The sequence below is a fragment of the Halichoeres trimaculatus genome, unplaced genomic scaffold (assembly GCF_033239565.1).
Source record: "Halichoeres trimaculatus isolate MK-OKI-2021-1 unplaced genomic scaffold, fHalTri1.1 fHalTri1_scaffold_14, whole genome shotgun sequence".
NCBI lineage: Eukaryota > Metazoa > Chordata > Actinopteri > Labriformes > Labridae > Halichoeres > Halichoeres trimaculatus.
Genome location: NW_027437192.1, coordinates 11,939,634 through 11,951,742, shown reverse-complemented (window position 1 = coordinate 11,951,742; position 12,109 = coordinate 11,939,634). Strand labels below are relative to the sequence as shown.

Sequence of the window (12,109 nt, the reverse complement as noted above, 5' to 3'; positions counted from 1 at the left end):
GTTAAATTTTAAAACCAATCAGCAGTCAACATCAAACATCCCAAATATTCACATCTTTTTACTGTCATGGAAGTTTAGTTTTTTCAATCAAATGCAGTGAAAACTTGTATCTTGCTAATATCTGACTGTGTTCAGATGGAAAGGAAACCTGAACCCCCTGGTTAACTTTTGAAAAGTAAAGTTCCCTCTTAGTATCCCTGTCATCCATCAGTGATTTAACTTTGTCTTGTGTCACGAATGGTCCACAGATCAGAGTTACTTATTAGTTATTGTGATCAGTGTGTGTTTTGGGTTATGATCATCTGATCTCTAAGAAAGTGTATTTTTTCTGTCTGATTAAAGTTTGTAAAGTATCAACTGAGATCAGGTTATCTACTTACAGAAAGTAAGAGCTACAGTTGCTGAGGAAAATTTTGTGGACTTGAAATTCCACATCCTGGGCTCGGATGATGGCGTCACAGAAGGCCCCCTCCAGGCGGAAGTTGTTAAATAGTGAGTCGGACCACAAACCTTTGTCGTTCATTTTGATTTGGTTTGATGAGACCTTTCACTGCTCCGGCTGGTGGTTTGTTCTGTGAGTCTAGTATGTGTCAGATGTTGGTTTGGAGCCGATTGAATATCAACAAGCAAGCGTTGTCTGGATCAAACTTTGTAAAATAACAAAACTTGTTTCAACAACAACAGAACCTCAGTCTTTGGGGCCTGTGGCATCTGGGTTGAGAACTTAAGTCTCTATGAGGTGTTTAAACTTCTAAAACCCAACTACAAACCCACCTTAAAGGTACATAAAAACTAAATCTACCTTTATATATGTAGACATTAAACTGGACCCTTCAACAGGTTGAAGTAAACAAAGAACTAAACATGAAAGTCAGACAGTGTTGTCAGTCAGTATAAAGCATAAACAACAAAAACATTAGGATCAAGACTGCAGTCATTTACATCGCTTCCTACATTAAATACACGTCATCACAAACATTTACATTTTGGGGAATTCAGTCCTGACATTTCTGTATTTGAAAAATAGTGTAAAATTTTCAATTTTTTATGGTTTGCTGACATTTTTTTAGCAATTAATTTAATTAGTCCGGCATAGGTCTTTACATTTTATTAAAGTTTGGGATCAGGGTTATAAAAATGTGTAGCAAAAGTTTTTAAACATGTTAAGATATAACCTGATAAATGTGGTATGATGACTTATAAAGGGTTAAGAGTGGAGAAAAATAGGACTGAGATTGTTATAAAGGATACAATTATTTTGTAAATATACTTTTTTTTTTTTCATTTTAGAATCAACAGCTGCCAGGCTACCCCAAGAATAATTAATTTATTCAATTATTCATAAATTACTATATTTTTGAACGATTTAATTTGTCTAATTACTAAATAAAAATCTTGATCCATCGTAATTTATCAGTGATACAAAAACTTAGATCATGGCGTCATTTAGTTAAGTTCATGTGTCTGTAAAATCTCTGTTTCAGCAGGAGTTTATCTTTTTGTTTCACTTGTATCTTCAAAAGAACTCACATGTCCTAAGAGCAGTAACCTGTGAGAGCTCTGGCGTGTGTGAGACGCCCTAAACATCTGTCACTGTGCTTGTGTGTGCGTTTATGCATGTGTGTGTTTGTGCACATGTGGGTGTCTGTGCATTTTAATAATAAGGTGTTGACTCTGCCCTCTAAGGCTCACCTGTGGGGATTCCCAATAGTGTGTTATTTTGGACTTGTGTTCATGTATGTGTGTGCAATTTGTGCACATACATGTGTGTGTGTGCATGTGTGTGTGTGTGTGTGTGTGTCACTTTGGGAGTCACATATCCGTGCACCACAGCGCAACACCTGCCAGAGGCTGTGGCTGTTTATGACAGGGGCTGTGTGAGCCAGGGAGGACACAGTGGAGCATCGCCAGCACACACACACACACACACACACACACACACACACACACACACACACACACACACACACACACACAAAGAAAAAATAAGGTTTACAAAAAATGTAGTGATTGTTTTTGCAGTAATTCAGCCGCACAAATACAAAATTGACACAAGCAAACACTTCTAAACGGCCAGAAGTCACACCTACACAGCTACAGCAAAAACCCTCCTCTTTAAACACACACACACACACACACACACACACACACACACACACACACACACACACACACACACACACACACACACACACACACACACACACACACACACACACAGGAGTAAATGTAATAACCACAGGGCCAGTGTGATCTGTGTCTCTCTCCCTAGGTCTTGCTGGCTGTGCAGGTCCCCAGCAGCTCCTATATTACAGCAGAGGCAGGGGAGCCTGGCAGAGGCTGCGGCCTACAAAGTTCAATATAAACGAACAGTGGGATCTCCCAGGGACCTGGCAGGAAAAAGCTTAGCAAAGTTAAAGCCTCACCAGCCCCTCCTGGCTGCTCATGCCAATGAAACAACACACATGTACAGCAAGTATGGGCAAACAAACCTGTGCGTGTGTGGGCACAGTTTTACACTTACTGACAGCATTATGACCTACACTTTACCAACCCAGTGGAATGATCAAAACAGAAGACAGGAATGTTTGTTTTCTTTTTATTTTTTGGCTTTTTATGCCTTTAATTGGTGAAGATAAGACAGTGGATAGAGTGGGAAGCAGGGTGAGAGTAGGGTATGTGGAAAACAAGATGGATTTGACACTGAGCCTACCTCTCACGGGAAAAACCTCATGGGGCACAACCCAGACCGCAAGGCCATCTTTTTTTAAACAAACAAAAAGAAGAAATTTGATTTCTTTTTTTCTATATTTTTGCAGTTATTTTGGGGCTTATTATGCCTTTCATGATAGAGGAGAGGGCACTGGATAGAGTAGAAAAGGGGAAAAGAGTGGAGAGCGACACGCAGGAAGCAGGACTCGAATCCAGACCACCCACTCAAGGGCAAACCTCAAGGTGCACAGCCTAAGTTTCTAGGCCATTTGCACCCTGGCTTTATCTATATTTTAACAGACTTCAGTATGTATATTTACTATATCGCATAAATAGTATAATTTCTAATATTACGCAGTATGAACTTGGAACCCCAAATTAAGGCAATTTGTGTTAAGTAGATTATTTCTTTGTTGTAACAATGCTTTCTGGTAAATTAGCTTATACCAGTTTTTTTATTTATTTATTTTAACTTTTATTTTCATTTCCCTTTTATATAGAACTACATTTTTAAGGGATATGCATTTATATGATGAGCAGCAGAGTTGAGAATGTGGGTTGCTCCTGTGAAAAATTTCCCAAATCTCCTCTGGCAATGCCAAACAGGTTACCCTGGCATTGACTCTTTTTGTTGTTGTTGATTTAATCATTTAAGTCTGAAGAAACAAGTTGACAATCCGAGGATTTATTGTTTTTCTTGTTTTAGATGTCTAAGATAGAGGTTCTCAAACTTTTTTAGACCATGGACCCCTTTCAGGGTAGACATTTTTCAAGGACCCGATCATTATCGTATCCATGATAAGCATAATGTTGATACTATTGAATAGTGACTATGTAGCATTCTACAACAATAGAATTAGGCTACATTCATACTTTCCAAGTAATTCACTTTGTAAACTTTGAGAAAATGTTGACTCTGAGTTAGTGTTGAAAAACACACTGAAGTGCCCTCTTGGAGAGCAAGTGACCTGTCTGGGGCCAAACCATGTGCCACAGTGTGATCCGGGATGGCATATCACATTTAACAGCCCTTTTGAGTGGCTAAAAAGCACAATGTATGTGCCTCTTTTTCTTCTTACCCCCCATGCCCTTCAAAAGTCTGTGCACACTACTGCACCAGGGTGAATTTTGTTTGGAGTTTTTTTTCTATTGCTGTGAACAATGAGGTGATTGATATGTCTCAATCATATAAAATATGATCTCATGGAACAAAACTAAGTTGGACGAGGGTATCTGGGGAAAAAAAATGCTGATTTTATTGGTGCATGAGATCCTAGTTTGTATATACGCTTTTTCAATGATACAGCACACTTTTACAGTTGTTTTTAAATGATTCCAGGGACTCCAAAGCTATGGTTCATGGACCCTGGGGGGTCCTGGGACCCCACTTTGAGAAACACTGGTCTAAAACATCCACAAAGTATCATTTGTTTAAAGGAGCATTTTAGGAGTTGAAGATGCATTTTATGTGGCACTTTTTAGTATGATGATTATCCCTTTATGACAACAATCCAAACTGCTTTTAAGTTAGTAGTGACATTTTTTTTTTTCTTGATTGAGTGCAGAAAAGGAATCATTTGCTTTGTAAACAAAAAGAGAGTCTCTCCCTGACTCATTTTTGTTCTCCTCTTCCTCTGGCGCTCTCCATGCCCCTCAGCCTCCTCTCTGTCCTCTTTGCAGGGTTGCTCCCCTCTTCAGATGGCTGTGGATGCAATAATGACCCAACAGATGGGTTTATTAGAGGGCGGTTAAGGCAGCCAGCGGGTGGTTTGTTCAGGGGGAATGGCGAGCTGCAGCGCCAGGAGCTCTGGGTGAAAAGGAGACTGACAGGAAGCGAGTGACTCTGCCTCTCTCTTCGCTTGTTGATCCAATAGGCAGAATCTCTCCTTCGTAATGATCTCGGCCTCGACGACTGGTGTGTGTCTGTCCTCATGTGTGTGTGTTTCTGTGTCACACCCACACATATGTGCTCTCCTGCTTATGTAATGCATCCAGGCTTTGCATTGGTACATTTCGGTACATATGCCTCCATCTGAAGCATGTGCGCAGCTTTTGACATGCTAATGAGGCCGAGCTGGCTTTGTTAGCTACCTGCGTGTCAATGCCTGTTTAAGATGTCATCTGTCTCTTTCTGCCTCTCCATTCAGTGGGGCGGGTGGCGTGCTTTGTGTCTCCAGCCCCAGGTGTCAAAAGAGGTTTCTCCAACCCTCGTTAGTGTCCTAGAGAGAGTGTGTGTATTCATGTGTGTGTGTGTGTGTGTGTGTGTGTGTGTGCCCTGTTGGAGCATGCCTCTGTAGATCACAGGACAATATGGACCACATCAGATCATTGTGAGACCTTATTGTCCTCTCTGCACTTCTTGGTCTCTTTCACACTTGTTAGCTCAATAGAGTTGATTTAACATCTAAAGGCAGAAAAGTGGGACATTCACTCAGTATATGGGTGAAATCTGACATCAACGAGGAGGAAATTAGTAAATTAGTGTCTAATTAACTAATTAAAAGAAGATCAGAAGTTAGTTATTTATTATTGATTGAGAAGTAAATGTGGGGTGTTTTCAATTCTTAAAGAAAAGGGCCCAGAAAAAGAGAATAAACAAGAATTACTGTTCTTTTATTTATCATTTATAGAAGGAAGAGACATCAAAGAGTAGAAATACAAGAATAACAAGATTCAAGTACCAAATGTACAAGAATTAAGTTTAAACTTCATTATAAAAGAAGTTCTTTTAACAGGGTATAATTTATCTATATATTAAATCAATAACGGAGAACATCCAAGTCACAGCTGCCTGCGTTGAAACGATGAACATGGATCATCAACACCTCAAATCACCCAACACACAACTTGTCATTAAATTCATCAAGAATAAACAACTTTCTTACTCAGACTTCATTCCTGCTGAGATGGTGCGCAGAAATTTGAAAACTGCGTTCAGTGGGATAATGAGCTATTATAATTCACTGAGGCTTGCTTGTATGATTTGTTTTCGTTAATGAGACGATAACTCGAAAAAAAAATAAAAAAAAGTTCGAATTGGACCGCCTGACTTTCAAGTTCTGTGATATATTCCCCTTCGTGTGTCAAAATACAAGCCATGAGTTCCTGTTACAGACTCACGGAGGGGTTAGCTGAGGTGCGCTTGCTAAGTCGCTTACTTTGCAACAGGTGCATTGAGGTATTGATTTTTTAAATCCTTGGTCCAGTATGTGACAAAACCAGAGCCAGATACTTGGCTGACATCCTATTCTTGTTTTAGAATCATTTAGTAAAGCTGTCCGTCCGAAGTGCATTTAAGGATAAGATTCCTGTTCAAGGTGTTCCCTCATCATTTGATGGAAACATTCTTCCTCAAACCACCACTTTCTGTGTGTGATGACCTTTTCTGGCTCGAATAGATCAGCACAGCAGCTTTAAACACTTGGTTAAGCCTTAATTTGAAACTGTGAACTGCTACATGAATGAATTCAAAGAGAAAACATTTTGACTAAACATAAAGATAAATTTTGAAAAAAAAAAAAAAACAGAGCAAAAATATTCTGAGCTTTCTTTGACTAAATAGAGACTTGTACTGTAAAGGTAAAAAAAAGACCAAAAGGTGCAGGTGCTTGCGAAGTTGGAAACTTTCCATGGGAATTTTAAGGAATTGACAGGAGTTTTGACTGCATTTAACTAATCACATAGATGTATAAATATATTGAACATATTGGTTTGTTAAAAGTAGACATGAATGCAAACATGTCTAATGCAACATTTTTATGGATATTACAAATGAATTTTTCTGAAATCTAGCAAAAAATTTTCCACCCCTTTCGAACATAGTACAATTACTTCAAATCTAAGATAGTTGTCACTGTCCAGAGCTTAACTTTGTCCACCTTCAGTCTCCACATTTGAAAATGTACCTGTTTGTTGTTACCTCTTATTGTAGCCAAACAGCCCTCATAAATTATTTGAGAGTGGGACTTCATCACAGATTTTGGCTTTAAGTTTACCCAGTCTCCACTGCAGTAATGTTGACAATCCTGCAGGCTTACTGAAGAAGAGTAAAAATTTTCTTTCTTTTTAAATTTATCAGGCATGAAACTCATAAAACCTGACCCCAACCACATTTCAAACCCTCATTGTTTGATCCCTGTCATTTGTTTTATTCAACAATTTCATTCAATTTACATTTTTTTTTCCTTTTCTGGTAAAATAATATTTAAATAGAATGAAAATCAAAATCTTTACTGAGTGACTCAACCACTGTCCTGTTGTATGAAAAGATAGAAATCATCATCACACCATCGCTGCTTGTATAGATTTTGGGATTGCTCCACCACGCTCCACTGACACACACAGGAATGGCCTCAGAGGATCTGATGCTGCTGTGAGAGCACTCATCTGAGGAGTATGAGGCTCACGACACCTGGAGGGAGAAATCAAATGCTTGTTAGGGCCTGGTGGAGGGCCCTTCACGGTCTCTCACCTCTGAAACCTCAGCAGAGGATCCCCCCCTTCAAAAACCCATCCGGATGCTGGTGACCCCCTCCTCCCTTTGCCTCTCCTCTCTTCCTCTCCAAAGGTCAGCCAGTCCTGCCCATCGCCCCACTTCCCCTCCATCTAAAACCAGATAATTCAAAAAAAATAATAATATGAACACCAAGCTTTTATCCCTTCTCCTCTCTGGGGGTGAATCTATCCCCCTTTGTTGTCTCACTCCAGCAATGTACACATCACCTTGTCTCTCTTCATCACTTATGGATACCATGTCCTGAAATGGCACAAAAAAACTGAAGAACTGAAGAGTGGGTGGAGCGGGCGCCACACGGACAGAAGCTACAGTCCTCGTCCTGACATTATTTGTTACATGTCGTGTCACTCTCTGCCCACATTCCTTGTCTCTGTCAAGCTGTCCCATCAAAATAAAGTCCAAAAACAGTCTTTCAAACAAAGCTTTAATCTGCACATTGTGCTCCTCCTCTGTCATCGAGAAAACATCACAGAGTACACATACATAGTTAAAAAGGTGACGCAACACCACAAGTTATGTTCCCTAGCATAACTTTGTAACTCTTAAGGTAGGGTAAATAAATATTTAAAATATAAAAGACAGTGACACTGGAAAATTTAGAGGACGGAAATTTTAAGTACCGTTAAAGGGGAAGGAGAAAATGTTTGACAAAGGAATACGACAATATGGAGAGTAAATAATAAGGGTGATTAATGGAAAGAGACAGCATATTATCATTCAATGAATAATGCATATCAGCTTTTTTAAAAAGAAAAAAACATTATTATGATGATATATTTGGTGCAGTTGTCTGTCTGGACATAGTTTTCTGGCTCAGTTAAAATGACCTAGATCACATCCTCAGCAGTCGTGTGCTTTTCCTAGGCTTGGAAGGATTTTAGGCTAATTGACACAAGTTTATGTCTTGATTTTTGACAGGCTGTAAAATGTCCACACAATTTAATCAGAAGCCTCAAGTCACCTCATGCATGCACAAATTTCTATATGGATCTGGGCACATAGCTGTTTTAATCAAGCAACCTCTGGTCTGAAAATATGAAGCAATGCAAAGTTTGTCGAGTGTCCGCTTGAGGCTTGTCAGAGCCCAATTTGCAGCAACGATCAGAAATGAAACGGAAATAGATAAATTGATAATAATTAAGTAATAAAACCAGAAGTGCAATAAGTGATCCAAAATGTAACAAGGTGTTACTATTCAGGCTCAGCGTCTTATTACATTTTGGGTCAGTTATTGCACTTCTGGTTTTGATACATTTCAGGTCTTTATATATCTGGCTCTTACGGCCCATTTATCCTCCCTTCATATAAGAAAAAGTATCCGTCCTTCTCAAACAACGTTACCACCACTGCTCACATACTTCCATACATCCTTTACGTTTAAATTGCAGTTAACCAATACATCCACCTTGGGGGTCAGCCCAGAGTCAAAAGTTTATGACAAAGAAACTCAAAAACAATCATGGCGACTGTGGAGGAGGTATTGCTAATGTACTGCTTGCATTAAAGACAAAAACAGAGGCAGCGTTGTAGAAAGTGGAGGTCAGTGGGGCAGTTAAATACATCGCGAAAGTTCCACCATTGTTATTTCTTCTTCATGTGTCACTAAAGCTACGTACTGGGTAGTAACAGCAACACTGCCCCCATGGTTTCCAGTGGTACTGCTCTGTTTTATCTGTATCTGTTAGCTTCATGGAAACGTGCAGAAAAAGTTACAGAAAAAATAAGAACAGAGTTCAAAACAGCACTCTTTCTGTATCCTTATCCTTATCTAACGTTAAGCATAAAAGGGCCTTTACATTGGAAGTACCGGAAACAACATACACACCAAGCCAAAAAAAGCCACTTTCACATCAGAAATAAACATATTTACAGCCTAGCACAAAGCACAAAAATATGAAATTGTCTTCATTGATTTTTTTTTTAGATAATCAAAGCGAAAAACACACATTGACAACATACAAAAACAGTCAACAACCCATCCCACATGGACTGCCCCCTCAAAACAAACAAAAAAATAGCAAGGCAACACAGCACAAGGCACATGTAGGCACCGCACTGGATTTCTCAAAGATTAGACATTATCATGGATTCCACATTTGATAAAATTCTTTGGTTGACCCTTGAGTACAAAGCACAAAAATGACTTCAGTCTGAATAGATAATTTCTCTAACAGCACACTGTGTGGGGTGGGGGGTTTAAACTCGCCAGTTTAGAAGATTTTAAAATCATTCAAGATCCTTAGTTTACCCTGTGAAAACTCCCCATGAGTTTATCTGACTGACAGGCCGGCTCCCATAGCTGTTAGTGTGGAGGCTCATGAAGCGCCTCATTTCCAATATGGCCTCCGTTAACGAAGTTGCTTTAAAACTCTGTTTCAGAAACAGGTGGATGATGTCATGGAGATTACATCTTTTTGTAAGGCAGTCTATAGCCTAAATTAAAACACCCAAACTTTAGAGTGAATTTTTTTTTCTGAGGTCACGCCACTAGTTTAAAAGTTTTGTCTCTACTTACTTCACAGGCTTAAATTTTACATCAAAGTAAAAGACGCACATATGAGTTCACACATGTATCAGAAAGAGCATAACTCATGGGCACGCCTGCACAGACACAGCTCACCCATGTCTGTAATCCTCCTAATCTGTCACCATGACCCAGGGTAATGCCATGTCACCACAAGTGTTTGGCTCCACTTTCTTCTCAGCCATGCTGACACCCCACGTCTCCTCAGAAACTCTCCCTGACCCTGGCTGCAGCCCTCTGGCCTCCACCCCCTCCCCGCCCGATGATACCGTGGCTCCTTCTGCCCCCGTCTCGGGCAGCTACCATCGTCTCGGCCTCAGCTTGGCCTGGAGCCGACACCGCGGTACACAGGAACCCTGATTCAGGTGGCGTAAATATAGCCCGGCCTGACACTGAGTGGACGCTACATGCACCTGTAAACAAACTGAAGCATCACAAAACAAGCTAACCTCCCCGAAGCCTACAACGCAGCTCACAAAGGCTTACAACATCCAACATTGCCAGAATCTCTCGCGTCTCGCCTCTTTTCTTTCTTTGCATGACACAAGCGTTTGCGCCAAGCACCAATTGGCATGACAGTGTGACCCCCAACCTTTTTCTCCTTCCTTTCCGTGTCTCGTCATCATCCATGTCAACCCCCCCTCTTTCACTCTCACCCACACCCCTGCTCTTCCCCTCAATGACAATATCCTGGTAATGGTGGCCTTTGTTTTTCTTGGCCAGGGCGCCTGGATTTGTCAGGACGCATTTCCTGCCCGCAGACTGAGGGGGCTGCTGCTGCGTGGCAATCTGGGCTCACTTCTCAGGCAGCTAAACCCTTTGACACTGTGCTTTTTAATTAAAATTACATTATGATTAATCAGGCAGAAGGAGGGGCCCTCCCCCTCACTTGCACTCCCTCCCCCTCCTCCTCGCTCCTCATGCTCAGTTTCCAGGCAGGTTTGATTACAACCTGTGACGGACGTTCCTCACTGCCAAGCCGCTAAAGATGTGCCGGCAGATGCGGCGGCCGAGCCAGCTTGTCGAGCCCCGGGGTTGCGGGCGGCTGGGGAGAAGAGAGGGACGGAGAGAGAAAAAAACAGACGGAGAAGAAGAGAGAAAAACAAGAGAGGGAGAAAAAATTCAAGAGTGACAACCAGAGACTTAAAATCCTGCAGACACTCCAGAGACTGTGACAAGCCATCAGGCAGACTGACAGGCAGAGCTCCTTGAGAGGCCGTATTGATCCAGAGAGCTGTGTCGCGGCACACGCACTCACTCCCAGAACAGAGGAAGGAGACGGAGCAGACATGAAGCGGACAACCATTCCTCCCTGCAGCAGCACCAGGCGCCTGGATACAAGTACCTATACTTAACTCCAGTGTCTCGGCTGCTACTCTGAGTCTGATACAGCACAGGTGGAATGTAACCTGGAGCAGCGAGTCTGCTCACACATGTTTGCTTACTCAGGCTGAAAGAGCAATGTCAGATGTATGTTGAGACATAAAAACAAAAGGTAGAGCTGATGAGGAGCATGTCAATGAGAGAGCACAGCAGGCACAGCACATGGCATCAGATGGTGCTATAGTCTTTTACAAATCTCATTTTAAAAAAAATCAGAAAAGTAGCTTTAAAAAATGAACTTTTGTAAATGTTGATCATGACAAATTCAGAGCCTGTTGGAATTTATGAAAACAGCTGCTTGACACTTAGTGTAAATCAGGTCAAACGGCTGTTAGCACATCACGTACAGTCCTGTGACCCCGTCTTACATGAGCTACGATAAGTGTGAATGATACGCAATTTCATAATCGCATCCAAGATTTGACAGTGTGTGACATCATACATTTTTTAGCATAAATTCATGATCCTTTCTGGGTCTCAAAACTGTTTTCCCAGATCGCTCAGTCAAACTGTCAGTGAAAAAAAATTTGTGTCTAATTTTTCAAGATTTTATACAAGTGAGAACAAATTTAAACTCTAAAAAGAATTTCTAAAATCTAATCTCCAAATTTAAAATAAAAAAAAATTAAAAACAAAATTTTACATCCATGATTTAAATTCTTCTTTGTTTCCTCTTTCTGGTGCCTGTCTCTCCAAATCGCTGTCCTCCATTCAGCCCCCGGAGCTGAAACAGGCCTGTATTGAGCGTCCTGTGGCCACATTGACAGGCAGTATTAAAAGCCAGTAGGTGGTCTTTCACTGTCACCGGGCAGAAGCCCCTCGTCACAGCACATTAATTACACACTCTCACCGGCTCAAACTAGCCTCGCCTGCTCACGCATGGAGGAGGATTAGAGACGGAGTGAAGTGTGTGTTGTTTAAAATCAACAACTTAACCGCTCTTAGTTGCTGTTTTTTTTTTTTTTTATTTGAAC

The 12,109-nt window shown here is 40.9% G+C and overlaps 1 long non-coding RNA gene across 1 annotated transcript in view; it reads left to right on the top strand.

Moving 5' to 3' along the window:
- The window catches only part of LOC141803460 (uncharacterized), a 51,028-nt gene that overhangs the window by 28,593 nt on the left and 10,326 nt on the right, over nt 1-12,109 (top strand). The gene's annotated exons all lie outside the window — the stretch shown is intronic.